Source organism: Mytilus californianus, unplaced genomic scaffold (assembly GCF_021869535.1).
Source record: "Mytilus californianus isolate M0D057914Y unplaced genomic scaffold, xbMytCali1.0.p SCAF_4, whole genome shotgun sequence".
In the NCBI taxonomy this organism is placed as follows: Eukaryota; Metazoa; Mollusca; class Bivalvia; order Mytilida; family Mytilidae; genus Mytilus; species Mytilus californianus.
Genome location: NW_026262690.1, coordinates 29,873,582 through 29,887,758, shown reverse-complemented (window position 1 = coordinate 29,887,758; position 14,177 = coordinate 29,873,582).

Genomic DNA, 14,177 nt, shown 5'->3' with positions numbered 1-14,177 from the left:
CAAAGTACGGCCTTCAACACGAAGCCTTGGCTCACACCGAACGGCAAGCTATAAAGGGCCCCAAAATGACTAGTGTAAAACAATTTAAATAGGAAAACCAACGGTCTAATCTATATAAAAAACGAGAAACATCTATGAACCACACCAACAAAAGACAACCAATGAACAACATGCTCCTGGCTGAGAACAGGCACATAGAAATGCAGCGGATGTAAACGTTTTAACAGGCGCCAACCTTCACCCTAACCTGAGACAGTAGTGTAACATTACAAAATAAAAAGACACACTTATAAAATATCAAATAAAATGGTTTAACTCGATCAAAAAAACATTTATAAAAAACCAAGTAAGCATACACTTAACGAAATAGTTTGAATAAGGACACAATATAAATACAATATTAAAACGTAGGTGCTTATATCACATAGACAGGTAGTAATAAAAAAGATGTAAGAAGAGTGTCAATAAGACAACTCTTATCTGGGACAAAATGGCGTTAAATAAAACAACGTACACAGGTAAATTTAAATATAAAAAATATAATAATTTTGTTGTTAGGAGTACGGAAGTAAACATTGTTTGCAAAATTAATAAATTTGTTGTTCAGAGTACGAGTACAGAAGTGAAAAATTATCGTCATACTAAATACTAAAAGGTTGTACATATTTAAAGAAATAGTGAGACGAGATATAACACAAAATAAACATTGAATTACAGAAATGCATTACAATTTTTTTCAACAGGTCAAATTAACACGAAAGTACGATTTGAGAGTACTAGCAGTTACTGAAAGATAGTTAAAAGCCACAACCAATTAACAATAAAAAAATCATGCATCAGAGACTAAAATCAACTAAAACACATCCCAGGGATTTAGTGTTTTAACGCCATGGACAGTGAAAAAAGTATCGACGGGCAGTAGGATCGTTAGGATTTAACCTTATGATAAATATGTTTCATGTTATATATAGATAAAGCAATCTCTAAGTACAAAATTGACGTGGATGTGTATTTATACATCCCAAAAACCATTCGAAAAGAATACAAATTGAGTTATGATTTAATTTGTTGATGACAAAATCGATGTTAGTGCCAATGTAAACAATATTCAGAGATCTTATTACAAAATTAATAAGATAACCTTTACTTATAAGTTTGTTTAAAGGGTCGATGAGATTGCACGGATCACATAGTGATTTCCGCGCATTTAATACAATATTATCGTAAAATTTAGGATGTGAAATACCGTTTTTAATAAGTTTTAATAAGTTTTTAATAAGGTACAGCAAAATTTATTAATCAAATATTTATATCTATGAAAGAATTTAGTAAATGTTTTAAGTAATTTATGGTAACGAAATCCCTGACTTAATGACAATAAATTAATATGCACAAATAGTAAGAATTTTTTCGAAATATTCTTTAGATTCCACAATATATAAGTAAACAAATAAATGTAAATAAAATACTATAAAATACATAATGCGAGCGGAGAACGATGTCTCTGCTATGCATATGAATTATGACTATTGAACAGCGGTATACTGCTGTTGCCTTTATGAACACAACATATAAAAACACTAATACTATATACATGCAATCAAATTCTATGTTATTTTGCTGATTTCTAAAATATACCCAAATTATTTAATTCTTAAATTTTTGTATCAGATGACAACTGTATTAGTTTGTATGCAGATGGATTTCTCCAATGATGCTTTTAATATAATATAATATTTGACTATATTTTGGACGTTCGGTTATAAAGTGACATCTATCGTCAATAGAGCTGGTGTTACAGTTTATAGCAACATCAAAATATCTGCCTGTTTCTATGCTTAAATTATGAGGCAACGCCTGGATAAATAATTGATCACCACTGGTTTCGAACTTGTCACAGACATTACTGGTATAAACCTACGATATAAATTTTACAAAAATCCTTCATGAAATAAAGGATATAAAGAATATAAACTTTTGACATAAATTTGAAAAAAAAATCTGGCAAGAATTGTACACTTGAGAGCGCTTACAAGACGGGACGGACAGCGCCCGGTATTTGTATGTCCCCTGCAACGCGTCGCACAAGGGACAAAATATCTCTACCTTAGTTAAACATAATGAAATCCATATCTAACAAAATTATCTCTTATTTCACAACACACATTTTGTTTAATCATTCTGTTTAATATAACATCTTTCAAACTTTCCATCAAAGCAGTTCCCAAATAAACACATTTTCTGTTCACACATTTTCAACCAATACTAATTATGTCATATGAATTAGGTTTGTCGAATCAATATTTCATGGAAAATTATGTGTCTGGCGGTGAAATTCTGTCCTCAATTTGACACTAATTCATAGTCAATTTTGTCCCATTAAAGACACATTTTCATTACGTTAGAACTGGTATCATATTTTGTCTGTCAAAAAAGATAAAAATTATCTATAACGTGGACATTATCTTTTAACAGATTCTAACGGAACGTTTGACTAGTAAGGAAATTTTTAGAAAATCTTGAGTTTATACTGAAGTTTATTCATGACAGTAATATAGGTTCGCAAATGTATATATGGCACGGAAAAAAGGCTATTAGAATAATTTCTTACTTAAGTGCTAACATCAGACAATCAAAAAAGCACTTGAGTAGAAAAAAATCCCAACCTTTTTGATTAAACGAAGATGATATGATGCCGATTTTTACAAGTAAACAAAGTATAGGTGAAGAAAAACTTCAAAGAATGTTTAGCCTAATGCAATCATAAAAGAAGGGGACACTTTTGTATCAACAAAATAGAACAAAAATATTTAAATAACATATCCATGTCTTTAATTTATATTGAAAGAGATATTGAAAATTAAAGAGGATTCAAAAGAGAGGCGAAAGATACCAAAGGGTCATCCAAACTCATAATTCAAAAATAAACTGACAACGCCATGTCAAACTAAACACTGAGCAACGTGAACTCCACCAAAAACTGTGGGTGATCTCAGGAGCTCCGGAAGGGTAAACGAAAATTAGGAAGACTATTTGTACTATTTGTAATATATAATTTGTTAAAAAAAAACAAGGAATGTATGAGAAAGAGAAAAACAAAATAATACGAAACCCTCAGTTTTTGTTTGTTACCTTAATTGATTTGTGGGATATTGGTACAGTACCACAGTAATTTTTCCTTAATTCAGACCCTTTATAATAACATTTAAAGAAAGTCCAATAATTTGTGCATAATACGTAAGCATAGACAGACATACACATACATTTGTGAAAGAAAAAACAGTTGAGATATCATTATTTAATAGAAATTTCATTTTTCTTCTGTAGCAATCAGATACAAATATTGAAAAATCTAAAAGCATGAAACATTGAGGAGAAATAAACTCAAAATAAACCCAAAAACAGTTGTTACACGTGAACTATAAAAACAACCCCGTTTAATACCAATTTTCGTCTGTTACGTTTATCGTATATATCCTTTTTCAGATTTCAATCAGAAAAAATAACTACTTAATGCGGTATGGAAGTATAAACGTGAAATGATAGAATCTTTTCATACTTTGGCAAAATGTGAAATAATGTGATATGTTTAAAAAATATGATAAATATGATAGGTTACCGAGCTTGTTTTCAAGCTACAGGTTGTGAAATGGCACATTGTGTATGGATTATACAGAAAAAAGCATCATAATGTGAATAGAAGGTAAACTAAATGATAGAAAAAAGTGTAACAAAAATACTGAACTCCAAGGCAAATTTAAAAAGGGGAAGTCCATAAAAACAGACAAAATCAAACGCTATTAATCAACGGAACAAGTGAAAACAACTGCCATATTCCTGACTTGGTAACGGTACGAAGAAAATGATGGGTTAAACTGGTTTTATAGCTAGCTAAACCTTCCACTTGTATGACAGTTGTTTATAGTTCTATTATATTGACAAAATTGGGTAAGCAACCCAAACAGACATAATAGGTTGATTTGACAATAATTGGGATCCAGCAGTCAAAACTGTGTAACCATACATCACGGTTGATTAAAAAATTCAAACAAACGTACATATTAATCTAACAAAGACGCCAACAAAACAGATGTAGCAAATAGCAATAACTCATCATAGATGCCTAGACCAATTTTGTATGCATTTTGAAATAAAATTAAAAAGATAGCTCTTTGAAAATGCTTTCAGAATATCAAAAGATAAAATAGGGTTACCGTACGTTTTTTCCTGCTTTCACATAAAATAGAAAATTCCCTGAAGATTCCTTTGTATATATCTTTTTCTGAGTTACCTTCCCCTAATAATCAAAGTTTTAATACTATACTTTTCTAAAAATATGAGCAATTATAACATAAGATGTCATAAATTTGAAAATTCATCTAAATGAAAATTCTTATTAATAAATTGTATTCCTGCATCAAAGTTTGCTGACCTAATTAAAAATCTACACCTATTTTGTTCTGCTATTTTACAATCCAAGATGGTGGAAGACACCCATACCACCCTACCACCCTAACCAAGAAAATTTTTTATATATGGTGTAGATCTTATTGTTTTAGCATCCTCAATTTTAAAGTTCACAAGGATATACTGGCTGTTTAAAATTTGTGTCATAGGAATAAAAAAAAAAACAAGTCAGCTATGGTGTGAGCATGATTATTACCCGTTGGAAATTCGACTGGCTGCTGTAATATCAAACTCATCAATCGTGATGTAGATGAAAATTTCCACGTTTGAAAAATTCCAACTTCGGTGTAAATGCTATTGGAATCATTGTAGCTGTTATGATCTTTCAATTTTAAATGAGAAATATTGGTATAGAGCGTAGAAAAGTCCAAAGTTTTCATATTGTCGCCAAATTTTTGATATATTCTGACAAAGGTGTTGCATTTTTCAAGGCTTTCTTTTATTCCCAATACTCTTCCTTTAGATTAGCTTAGAATTGAATACATTTTTCAGTGTATTTTTACTGAAAAATTAAAAAGTACACATCTTTTTGCAAGTTATTGACTGTCCGACTTGTTTTATGTTTTCTGATTGAACGGTGGTTTAACCTAAAGACATGATTATCAAATCATCAATATGAATTGTCATCTATGTGAAGAACGCGCAAATGATTAAATCAATAAAAAGGGAGGCGACTTCTCACGCATATATTAATTTACTTTCTTTTTTTAGATATATAGAAAATGATAAACTCCGCTTTTGCTTATCGATAAACTGGCGTATTAGAAATGCATAATTTTGGATTTGAATTATTTTAAGTTGCACATATATTTACGATCCGAAAGATAAATAACACAAAAGAAGCAACTAATAATGTTATTACATCTATATTTAGTCACGTTATGAAATATACCACCAAAGCTGTAAATATATTTACAAAATATTTTAGTTTAAAAAGTTCACTGATCTATCTCAGGTATCTGCTCCTTTAATAAGCACTTAGCATATAAAAAATACAGAATATAACAATACTGTTACTTCTATGTGCAATTGAATTATATTTGACTATTTTTGCCAAATGACAAAGTCCGTTGCTATTAACGAGGACACCAGTTTGCTATTTCGATGATATGCGGAACCCATTAACATGTGTTGTTCAATTTTGAACCAAACACCAAGATGACTACCTTTTCTTAAAATATGTTTTGATATAGTAAATACAAGAAGGTACTGTGACCACATTTAAACAATACTTTGATTCGCTAAATTACGAAGACTGTTATGATTTGATGCAATCGATTATCAAAAATTACTTTATTACAAAAATTATGTTTAAAAAATGAAAACAACACGTTATAATTTTCATGTTTAACGTGCTTAATTCAATAAAGGAATAATGTATGCTAGCCGGTGGATTGCCGTGGAGAGCAATCATGATTTTTAAATCTTTCCTACGTAGAAGATGACGAATATAAAAATGAGGAGATTTGGTCTGATTGTCAATGACACAACTATCAACCAGAGTCCCAATGACGTGGATGTAGCGGCAATTATAGGTTTTGTACGACTTTCAAAAATGAGCAAACCTCATACCGTAAAGTTAACTACAGATATGACAAAATGACTCGGAACAGGCACATTAAGAATGTGGTTGGGTTAAACAATTTTATGAGCGCTCAATCGTTTAGTAAACGGGGACAGTAGTGTAACAGCAAAACATAAAAATAAACTGTAAACAATATAAAAATAACTATTGGTTATTGTTCATAAAAATATAGTTTGTATCTGTTCGTCTTCAAATTCAAAAATCCATCTTTTCTAGTTATAAGTCAAGGAAGTCAAGTACACAATACGGTTTTAATACTGATATTTTTAGAAATTCATATACTGTACATGCTGTCCTTTAAAATTTAATCTTCGCTAGTTAAAGCAGTCGTCAGAACATATGTACGGTCAATTTCATGTCAAATTTTCGAAACTGTATTGATTAACTTTAAGAATAGCAAATGATAAGTATAGCGACAACACATCGATACATACTGAAATCATGTGACACTCGTATATCCTAATCGAAAAATTAATGTTCCTTTTAGCAAGTCTAAGAAAGTGCTGGTGTTTAAATGAAATAAATTTCCAATTATCTTCAAATATTCCGCTTTGAAATTGATTGCGTATATATAAAATCAACTTTTACTATCACGTTAGCATTTGCAATTATTTGAAGACAGTCATGTTTTCTTTTTTTTAATTCAATATCAAAATGATTAGTCCTCCAGTTAGATGTCTTGTGTACTACTCAGGCGCAATCATACGAAATAAAACGACATATTAAAAAAACAATATTCATGCTAAAAATGTTTCAACTTCAAACATTTTGCTTCTAAAATATAAGAAATTATATTGTACGATAACATTTCCATTGGCCTCCTGAAACTCGGTTTTGATTCATAAGTTACGGTTTACTTTATAATCCGTCATAGTATTTAATGGACAACCGTAACGATTACAATTTAGAATTCGACTTGGGTGCGGTTTAAACAGAATCAGTTCTAATCGACGAAAGGGGCATTAGCTGTCAAATTCCTGATATCCGATTTTTAACATTTTAACATACTTAAACGTGTCTCCAAATTACAAAAAAGTCCAAAAGACACAATTAACAAAGCATGAACTCATTATAATGTATTAGCATTTCTTGCGTATTTTAGACCAGACGCCATCTAAATAACTATCGAGATGACCTCCGAAGACTGCCGACGATCTTATGACTTGATATAAAAATAACAATAAATATATATAGACAGATAAGCACGTGTAATTGTGTAATGACAATTTTTCTAGATCTGTTTGATTTCATGTTATGGATTAAAAAAAGTATCATCAGTTGACCTGAATATGAATGATTTTTTGTGGGCAACAGTCAACGTAATGGTTTTTCCTGGTGGCTATCTTGTTTCATTTTTCATTGTTGACATGTTTTTCTTTTGAATAACTGAATACGATTAGTACATGCGTAACCTGGGGTAAAATTTGCATGAATACGGATTCTAATGAATTGAATTATTGACTTGCAAGCCAATAATACATTTGCAATGTTATAGTTTATTTTGACAAAATTTAACTAAACTAACAGCTATAAGCGATATATAATTTCGAATTCCGCTTTAATAAATGTTTGACAAAAAAATATTTTAATTGTGTATTCTAAATCGTAGCAAATGTCCCCTTAACATGTTCAAACAGAAATGTGCTCATATTGGTAATCATTATAAATAGAAAGAACAGGTGTAAAAAAATGGAATTTCTATACAGAGAAAACAGTACAGAGTACTATTTTACAAAATAGGTTGAAACTTTACCAGTTGTAAATAGTTTTATGTCTGGAATGTTGGGTAAAGGCGAAATTTGTCATAATCAGAGAGAGATCTATCAGGCAAAGATGGTAATAAACTTCTTGCATATAATTTATTTTTAGAAAAGTTTTGGAACTTAGACCTATTGTAAAATTCCAATGCCATTTATACATAAGAGTTGTCTTGCCAAATTCCGATGTGTTGTTGCTCTTTTAGAGTTGAAACAGGGAGTAAATTTGAAAATTTACTTTCACGAGATCGAGTCTGTGATACTTGTATTAATAACATTAACGGTACCAAACGAGCGTTTCGAAAATTTTATTCAGGTACCGAGGTAAAGGCTACTTGGCTGTTGATACCATTATAAACTAACATACCATCAACAGAGCTAGTAGCCAAACAGTGGAAGCAACATCTCATCAAAAATGTCAGGCTTATAAATTGTTTACGCCCGACGCGCATTTCGTCTACATTAGACTTATTAGTGACACTCGAATAAAAACAGCTAGAAGGCTAAACCAAATGCGAATGTGAAAAGCATTAAAACTCAAAATTCCAAAAAGGTTGTGCAAAATAAAACTTAGACAATCTATACCTATGGGTAGAAAAATCTTACTGTTTCGAAGAAATCAACATTTCGTAAATAGTAAATTTTACAACAGAAAAACGAACATATCAATGCTATTTCTTTTCAACATAAAATTGCCAACTACTGGATTAGAGTGGTACCTTCGGAGACGAAATGTCCATCAAATAACATTAACGGTGCCAATTTCACTGCGCGTTTCGACAATTGTCGCTTCAGGGATGCTAGAGGTCAAAATATTTGAAAATCCAAACTTAATACAAACGTTGAAGAGCTGATCAAACCAAAAAGGACATAAAGTATAGCTAAATCCCGACAAGGAATCACAGTTTGTTTTTAATGTCTGAGATATACTTCTTAATCTTATATGGTTTCAAAAAGTTTATATCAACAAATTTCAATTAAACAATATGTATTGAATCACTGAAATCAGTTAAAAGATAAATAAAGGAGTTTTGCTAAGATACTCAAATGAAAGAAAGTTTCAGAGTATGATATGGATTGATGAAAAAATAAAGCGCTTTCTTTGCAATTGTCCTACAAAAAAACACTGCAAAAGATCAAAATACTATATGATATTTTACTTTTATGTTGGAAAAGGTGTATTCAGATAGATTAACGTTGAACATAAATCTTAAATATACGGGACTGGGACACTGCGCAAATGTGAAGTTTGTTTTCCCTTTCCTAATGCTGCATCTTGTTTTTTAGCAGGACTTTGATTTGACATTAAGACAAAACTATAACTGGTACTGAAAAAGATAGGACCAACAAATATGAAATTTTGCAATGTTTAACAAAATAGGAACTATTTACTAATGTGACTTTAAAGGTATATGTACTAGTATTCTGAAGTCACCAGTCTTTTTCAGTGAGATTTTAACAAGCTACTTATTCATTTGCCTTGTGCAGCTAGTGTTCATTTTTTATAAGAATGAATACGAAAATTATATCTTATGAAACATTCTTATATTTATAAACATCGTCTTCGTCGAATATCCTGAAGGAAAGTCATTCTGATTAAGATTCTTCTGGAAAATAGTTCTGTTAAAAGATAATGATCAAAAACACTTACTACTGTAACTCGTAGACAACCGCTTCCATTATCGTATTTCCACTGTATGGTATAAATCGTATTATATTTGTCAAATGATAACGACAGCAAATTAGCACAAATTTTGTTTAATCGATTTACAGATTTTACAAGAGGCTTTTTAAGGCTAACATGATTTCAATAACCATAAATACTTTTGACCTACTTACATGTAGTAATGTGTAATCAAACAAATCTTTTATGAATATGATAATATAAAGAAAAAGATATGGTATGATAAAGCCACTAGTTTGACATGTTGAATTTCATAATATAAAAGTTTTATAGATATAATATATCAAATCATTCAGATGTTCATAAGGCAATAACCTATCTGTTATAGGTATTTGTATTTTTTTCTTTTTTTTCTTCATACATATTTACGTTTAGGTTTAAAATTGCTTGCATTAACTGCAAAAATGCCACAAAAGCCTCATTTTCGTGATCTTATCATTAATATTTAGATATGAGCCAAGGCTTTACCCAAAAAATTATTTTGCTACAAAATGTATTTTATAATATTGTTACTGTGCAAACGATATCTTTTTAGTAAGGCATTGGCTCATATCTATTTTGTCCCAAAACTATGCATAAAATGGCAATTTTAGGTCAAAAATGTTAATTTGGTCATGTTTGTGCCATCATTGTGACATCACAAATGACATTTATGCACTAAAATGCTCAGATTATATCATATGATAATAATTTTAAGAAAGTGAAATTCGAAAAGTTTATGAACAGGACGTGGTATTGCGGAGCAGACGAGAATGAAAACATGTTTCTTAATAGACAGATTTGCCCTGATGCTAGTGATTTGAAAAAAAATAGAATTTTTTAAAAATATGTTTAGCAGCCTCTCATAAGCAATGTCGTCGATTGTGTTATAACAAAGACCAGGTATATCATGAAAAATTTCAGGTCTTATACATTCGATGCGCAATTTTGAATTTACTTTATTCAGCTACTCTCAGCCAAAAATGAATTATTCGTAGAATACACCCATCCTAGGTCAATTTTGAATGATGAATTACAATACGAGTGTTTATTTAAAAAAATGTTTTGGTTTTTAAATTATACAAATGCACTAAATGAATCATGAACAATGCCGATAGCCGCCTCGGTGGTGTCGTTGTAGCGTTTTATTCTCGAGTGCGGGAAGGCATGGGTTCGAGCCCCGACAGGGTCAAACCAAAGACCCTATAATTGGTATTTGCTGCTTCGACGCTAAGAACGCAGCATTAAGGAGTAAGAGCAAAGACTGGTAGACTCGGAGTCGGAATCATGTGTCCGGGTAGTGTGATATGTCTTCGTGTGAACGGTTACCATGTGGACTAGCACGTTAAAAATATGACTCAGCGTGTAGGTCTAGTACAAAGCAGGCTTAACATTCATATTACATTAGCATGTTCTTGTTTTGAATTTATATCATATTGCCGCTGGACGTTAAACAGCCACCCATTATCATCGTCAACAATACCGAATCACTGAATACCTGGCAGAAACATTACGGTTTTTATAATAAAATATGTCGTTTTATGATTATTGTTCGATGCTACTTTCTGGATTTACCTTTTTTAATATGCAGTAGTATTCGGTTTGAGAAATTGTTCTATGTGTTGAGTAGTTGTAACCAATAACTTCTTACTGAGGTGTCAGGTCACAACATTATGTTTGGTCTTCCCACTGAGTCTTTTTTGCATGATACATGTATCAAAACATGAATCGCGCTGTCTTTTTAAGACCCTTGTTCTGCTGTTTACGTTAGATTGACAATAACGGCTTTTATCCGAAAAGATAATGATCATTCATTACTTATGATCAAGTTCTGACGATGCATGGGCCACTGTTAAGTTTCTCGAAAGATACGAGCTGCAAGTACATTACCTATGGCCAGATGACAACGTCCTCATGTTATTGGTAGTCAATCGATTGCGGACAATATCATCTCTTTTCAGTCGATGTTGTTTGTCGAGCTGTAAGACTCGCTCTATCGAATCATGTTGCAAAGTATGCCGATAAATGTACCTATGCTGACCTGTAGCATTATTTGGACGTTCATTGGAACTGTCTCGTGCATTGAAATAATCTGTCAAATGTTGTATTGTGCATACATTACAGTTACATGCATCTTCAAAAAGTTCAATGGTTTGTTCATGAAGTAGTCTTGGCATTTCTCCAGCATCAAAATGATACTGACAGACCTATTTAATTTCTTCGTCTGAAATAACTTAATCATTGCACTGATGAGCACTACATATTGTGTTAGATGACAGAGCTAACTTAATGTCTTTATTTTATTATTTCTTGAACAAATTGTTTTCCTGTATCAAAGTGTCTGTATCATCGTACGAAAACAAATAATTACTCGTAACTTAGTAAAGATAAAAACAATCAACTAAATTTTCAATAATTCATTGTATGACAGATCATACTATTAGCACAATAAAAGTTTTACAACACTGCAATAAGGATATAAAGTACATTCAAACGGAAGAATAACTTTGAAGTAAATTTTGTATTATTTCTTTTCCTAGGTATGGTGTACACGTTTCCATTAGATTGTGTACTAACGTACTTTGCGTGCATGAATTACTTATCCGTATCTGAGTACATTGATCAGGCTGTTACATGTTTTGGAATGGTGCCTTGGTAGTTATGCCAATTCTGAAGAGTATTTTTCAGATCTTCTGTTGTAGAAAAGACTATGGTTGTCATATTCACTGTAGCTTGTCATGTAGCATGAAATCCGAGTGCTGGAGTTTCTTCTCATTTAACACTTCAACGTAATTCTTCCTTTAACATGATTTTCGTTTATATTTGATCATTTTAAGAATTTTTGTGACATGAAATATGTGTAAAATCTAAAAATTTTATTTTATATCGACTTATAAGTTTGAATATCCATTTGGTATATTCCGCCTCTCTTGTATAGTTATATAACTTTATAGTAATGTTATAAAATTACAATTGCTTAAACAAGAAATTGTACTTTTCTTAATTATACCTCGTTGTTCTCCGTTTCATGATAGAAGGAACAATTATTGTTTCAATGTTGTAATTCCAGACAGACATTGTTTGTCCTGCAGAAAGGTTTGTCAAAACAATGTATTGACACTATAAAGAGTGTCTAGCAATCTGTTATGCTGTTTAGAAAATTAGTTCATTAATAATAGGATTCATTTCGATGTTCGATATGAACTACAAAATTTAATATAAAGTTAAGAAAATTAAGAAAATCGACAAATAAAGTGGTAATGATTAATAAGCATCTTCCTTCAATGATATTGAACCGGATCTCACTGCGCAAAAGAGGACGTCTGGATGACATATCAAGTCCTAACTACAATGATTGACGCACGGTACTCATAAGTCTTGTAATTAAGGACATTTTACCTACTTTTACTAATTCCAAAGATAAACTAATAAACTATTCATGTAGAAAGCACCAGCAGTTTTACTCAATCAAACAATATCAAAGCTCAACATCTTACCATCAAAACTGAATGTTTAATTTGCGATTATATTATATACATGAAACGAGTGACACAACTGTATAATGATACCAGTAGAAGAAGACCAAGGCATATCAAATCGTTCTGCATGTATGTACCGGTGGAGACATAACTGATAAGCTGCTAATAACAACATACTGAACAAAAAAGAAAGAAGAAAACACCATAAGTATCTGAATAAAAACGAGGTGGATAAAAGCCTACTAAAGTGAAAAGATGCACTAGAGAACAATGTAAAAATAATCAATAGCAGATAGAGAAGAAGATTTAGATTTATTGCACATTCTATGCAGTGACAGTGATGCAAATGTTGCAAAGAAATAACTAGTTCTGCAAGGAACGTAATGGAAAAAAAATCGAACAGGGTGAAAGACCCAATTACACTTAGTGAGAAAATGTCCATAAAAAGAAACAGAACGGCAGTCTAACGGAAGAAACAGTACGAAATATACAGAAATCAAACCATATAATAGAACATCATATCAGTAATCAACTACGTAGAGAAAAAACATATGGATAAACCAAAGATTACAACACCTTAAATGAAAACCTAATTTAAAAAACCGTTTTTTCCTAATAGAAAAAACCAAATCCAGTCAATCGGTATATTCAACCTAGTTCTCAATAATAAAAAGCAAATGGATGGTGACTACAAATTATATACTGATCATTTTTTTTGCAGAATTTTACAGTTTGTCTTTTTAGTTTTTTAATATCCCCATGTTTTTCATTCAACTAGTCATCCTACTAAACAAAGAGCATGCTGACTATGGAAATATTGTAAATAATGAAATAGCCTTATCAATAATTATAATATTGTGCAACAGTAACCAATGTTTCCTAATTATGTGTATTAAATGCAGCAAAAATTAAGAATATATACTTTTGTTTATTACTTGATTTGTTTCTTTCTAATCGATCGATGAGTTAAGAACATCGGTAAACTACTGTCAACTTAATTTGCCATTTTACAGGTCATTTTTTTTACCCATATATACCAAATATGTTTTTTACTTTGGGTTTCTATTAAAACAAACCTTTGGTGTGTTTGTAAAATTGTAATGTGAAGGAATAGCATAAGTACTATCATTTACTAATATTATAGCTGTATTTCATTGATAAGTTTCATATCATAAATTAACTGTTTACAAAATTTCATTTTTTTTTGGAAATACTAAGGATTTTCT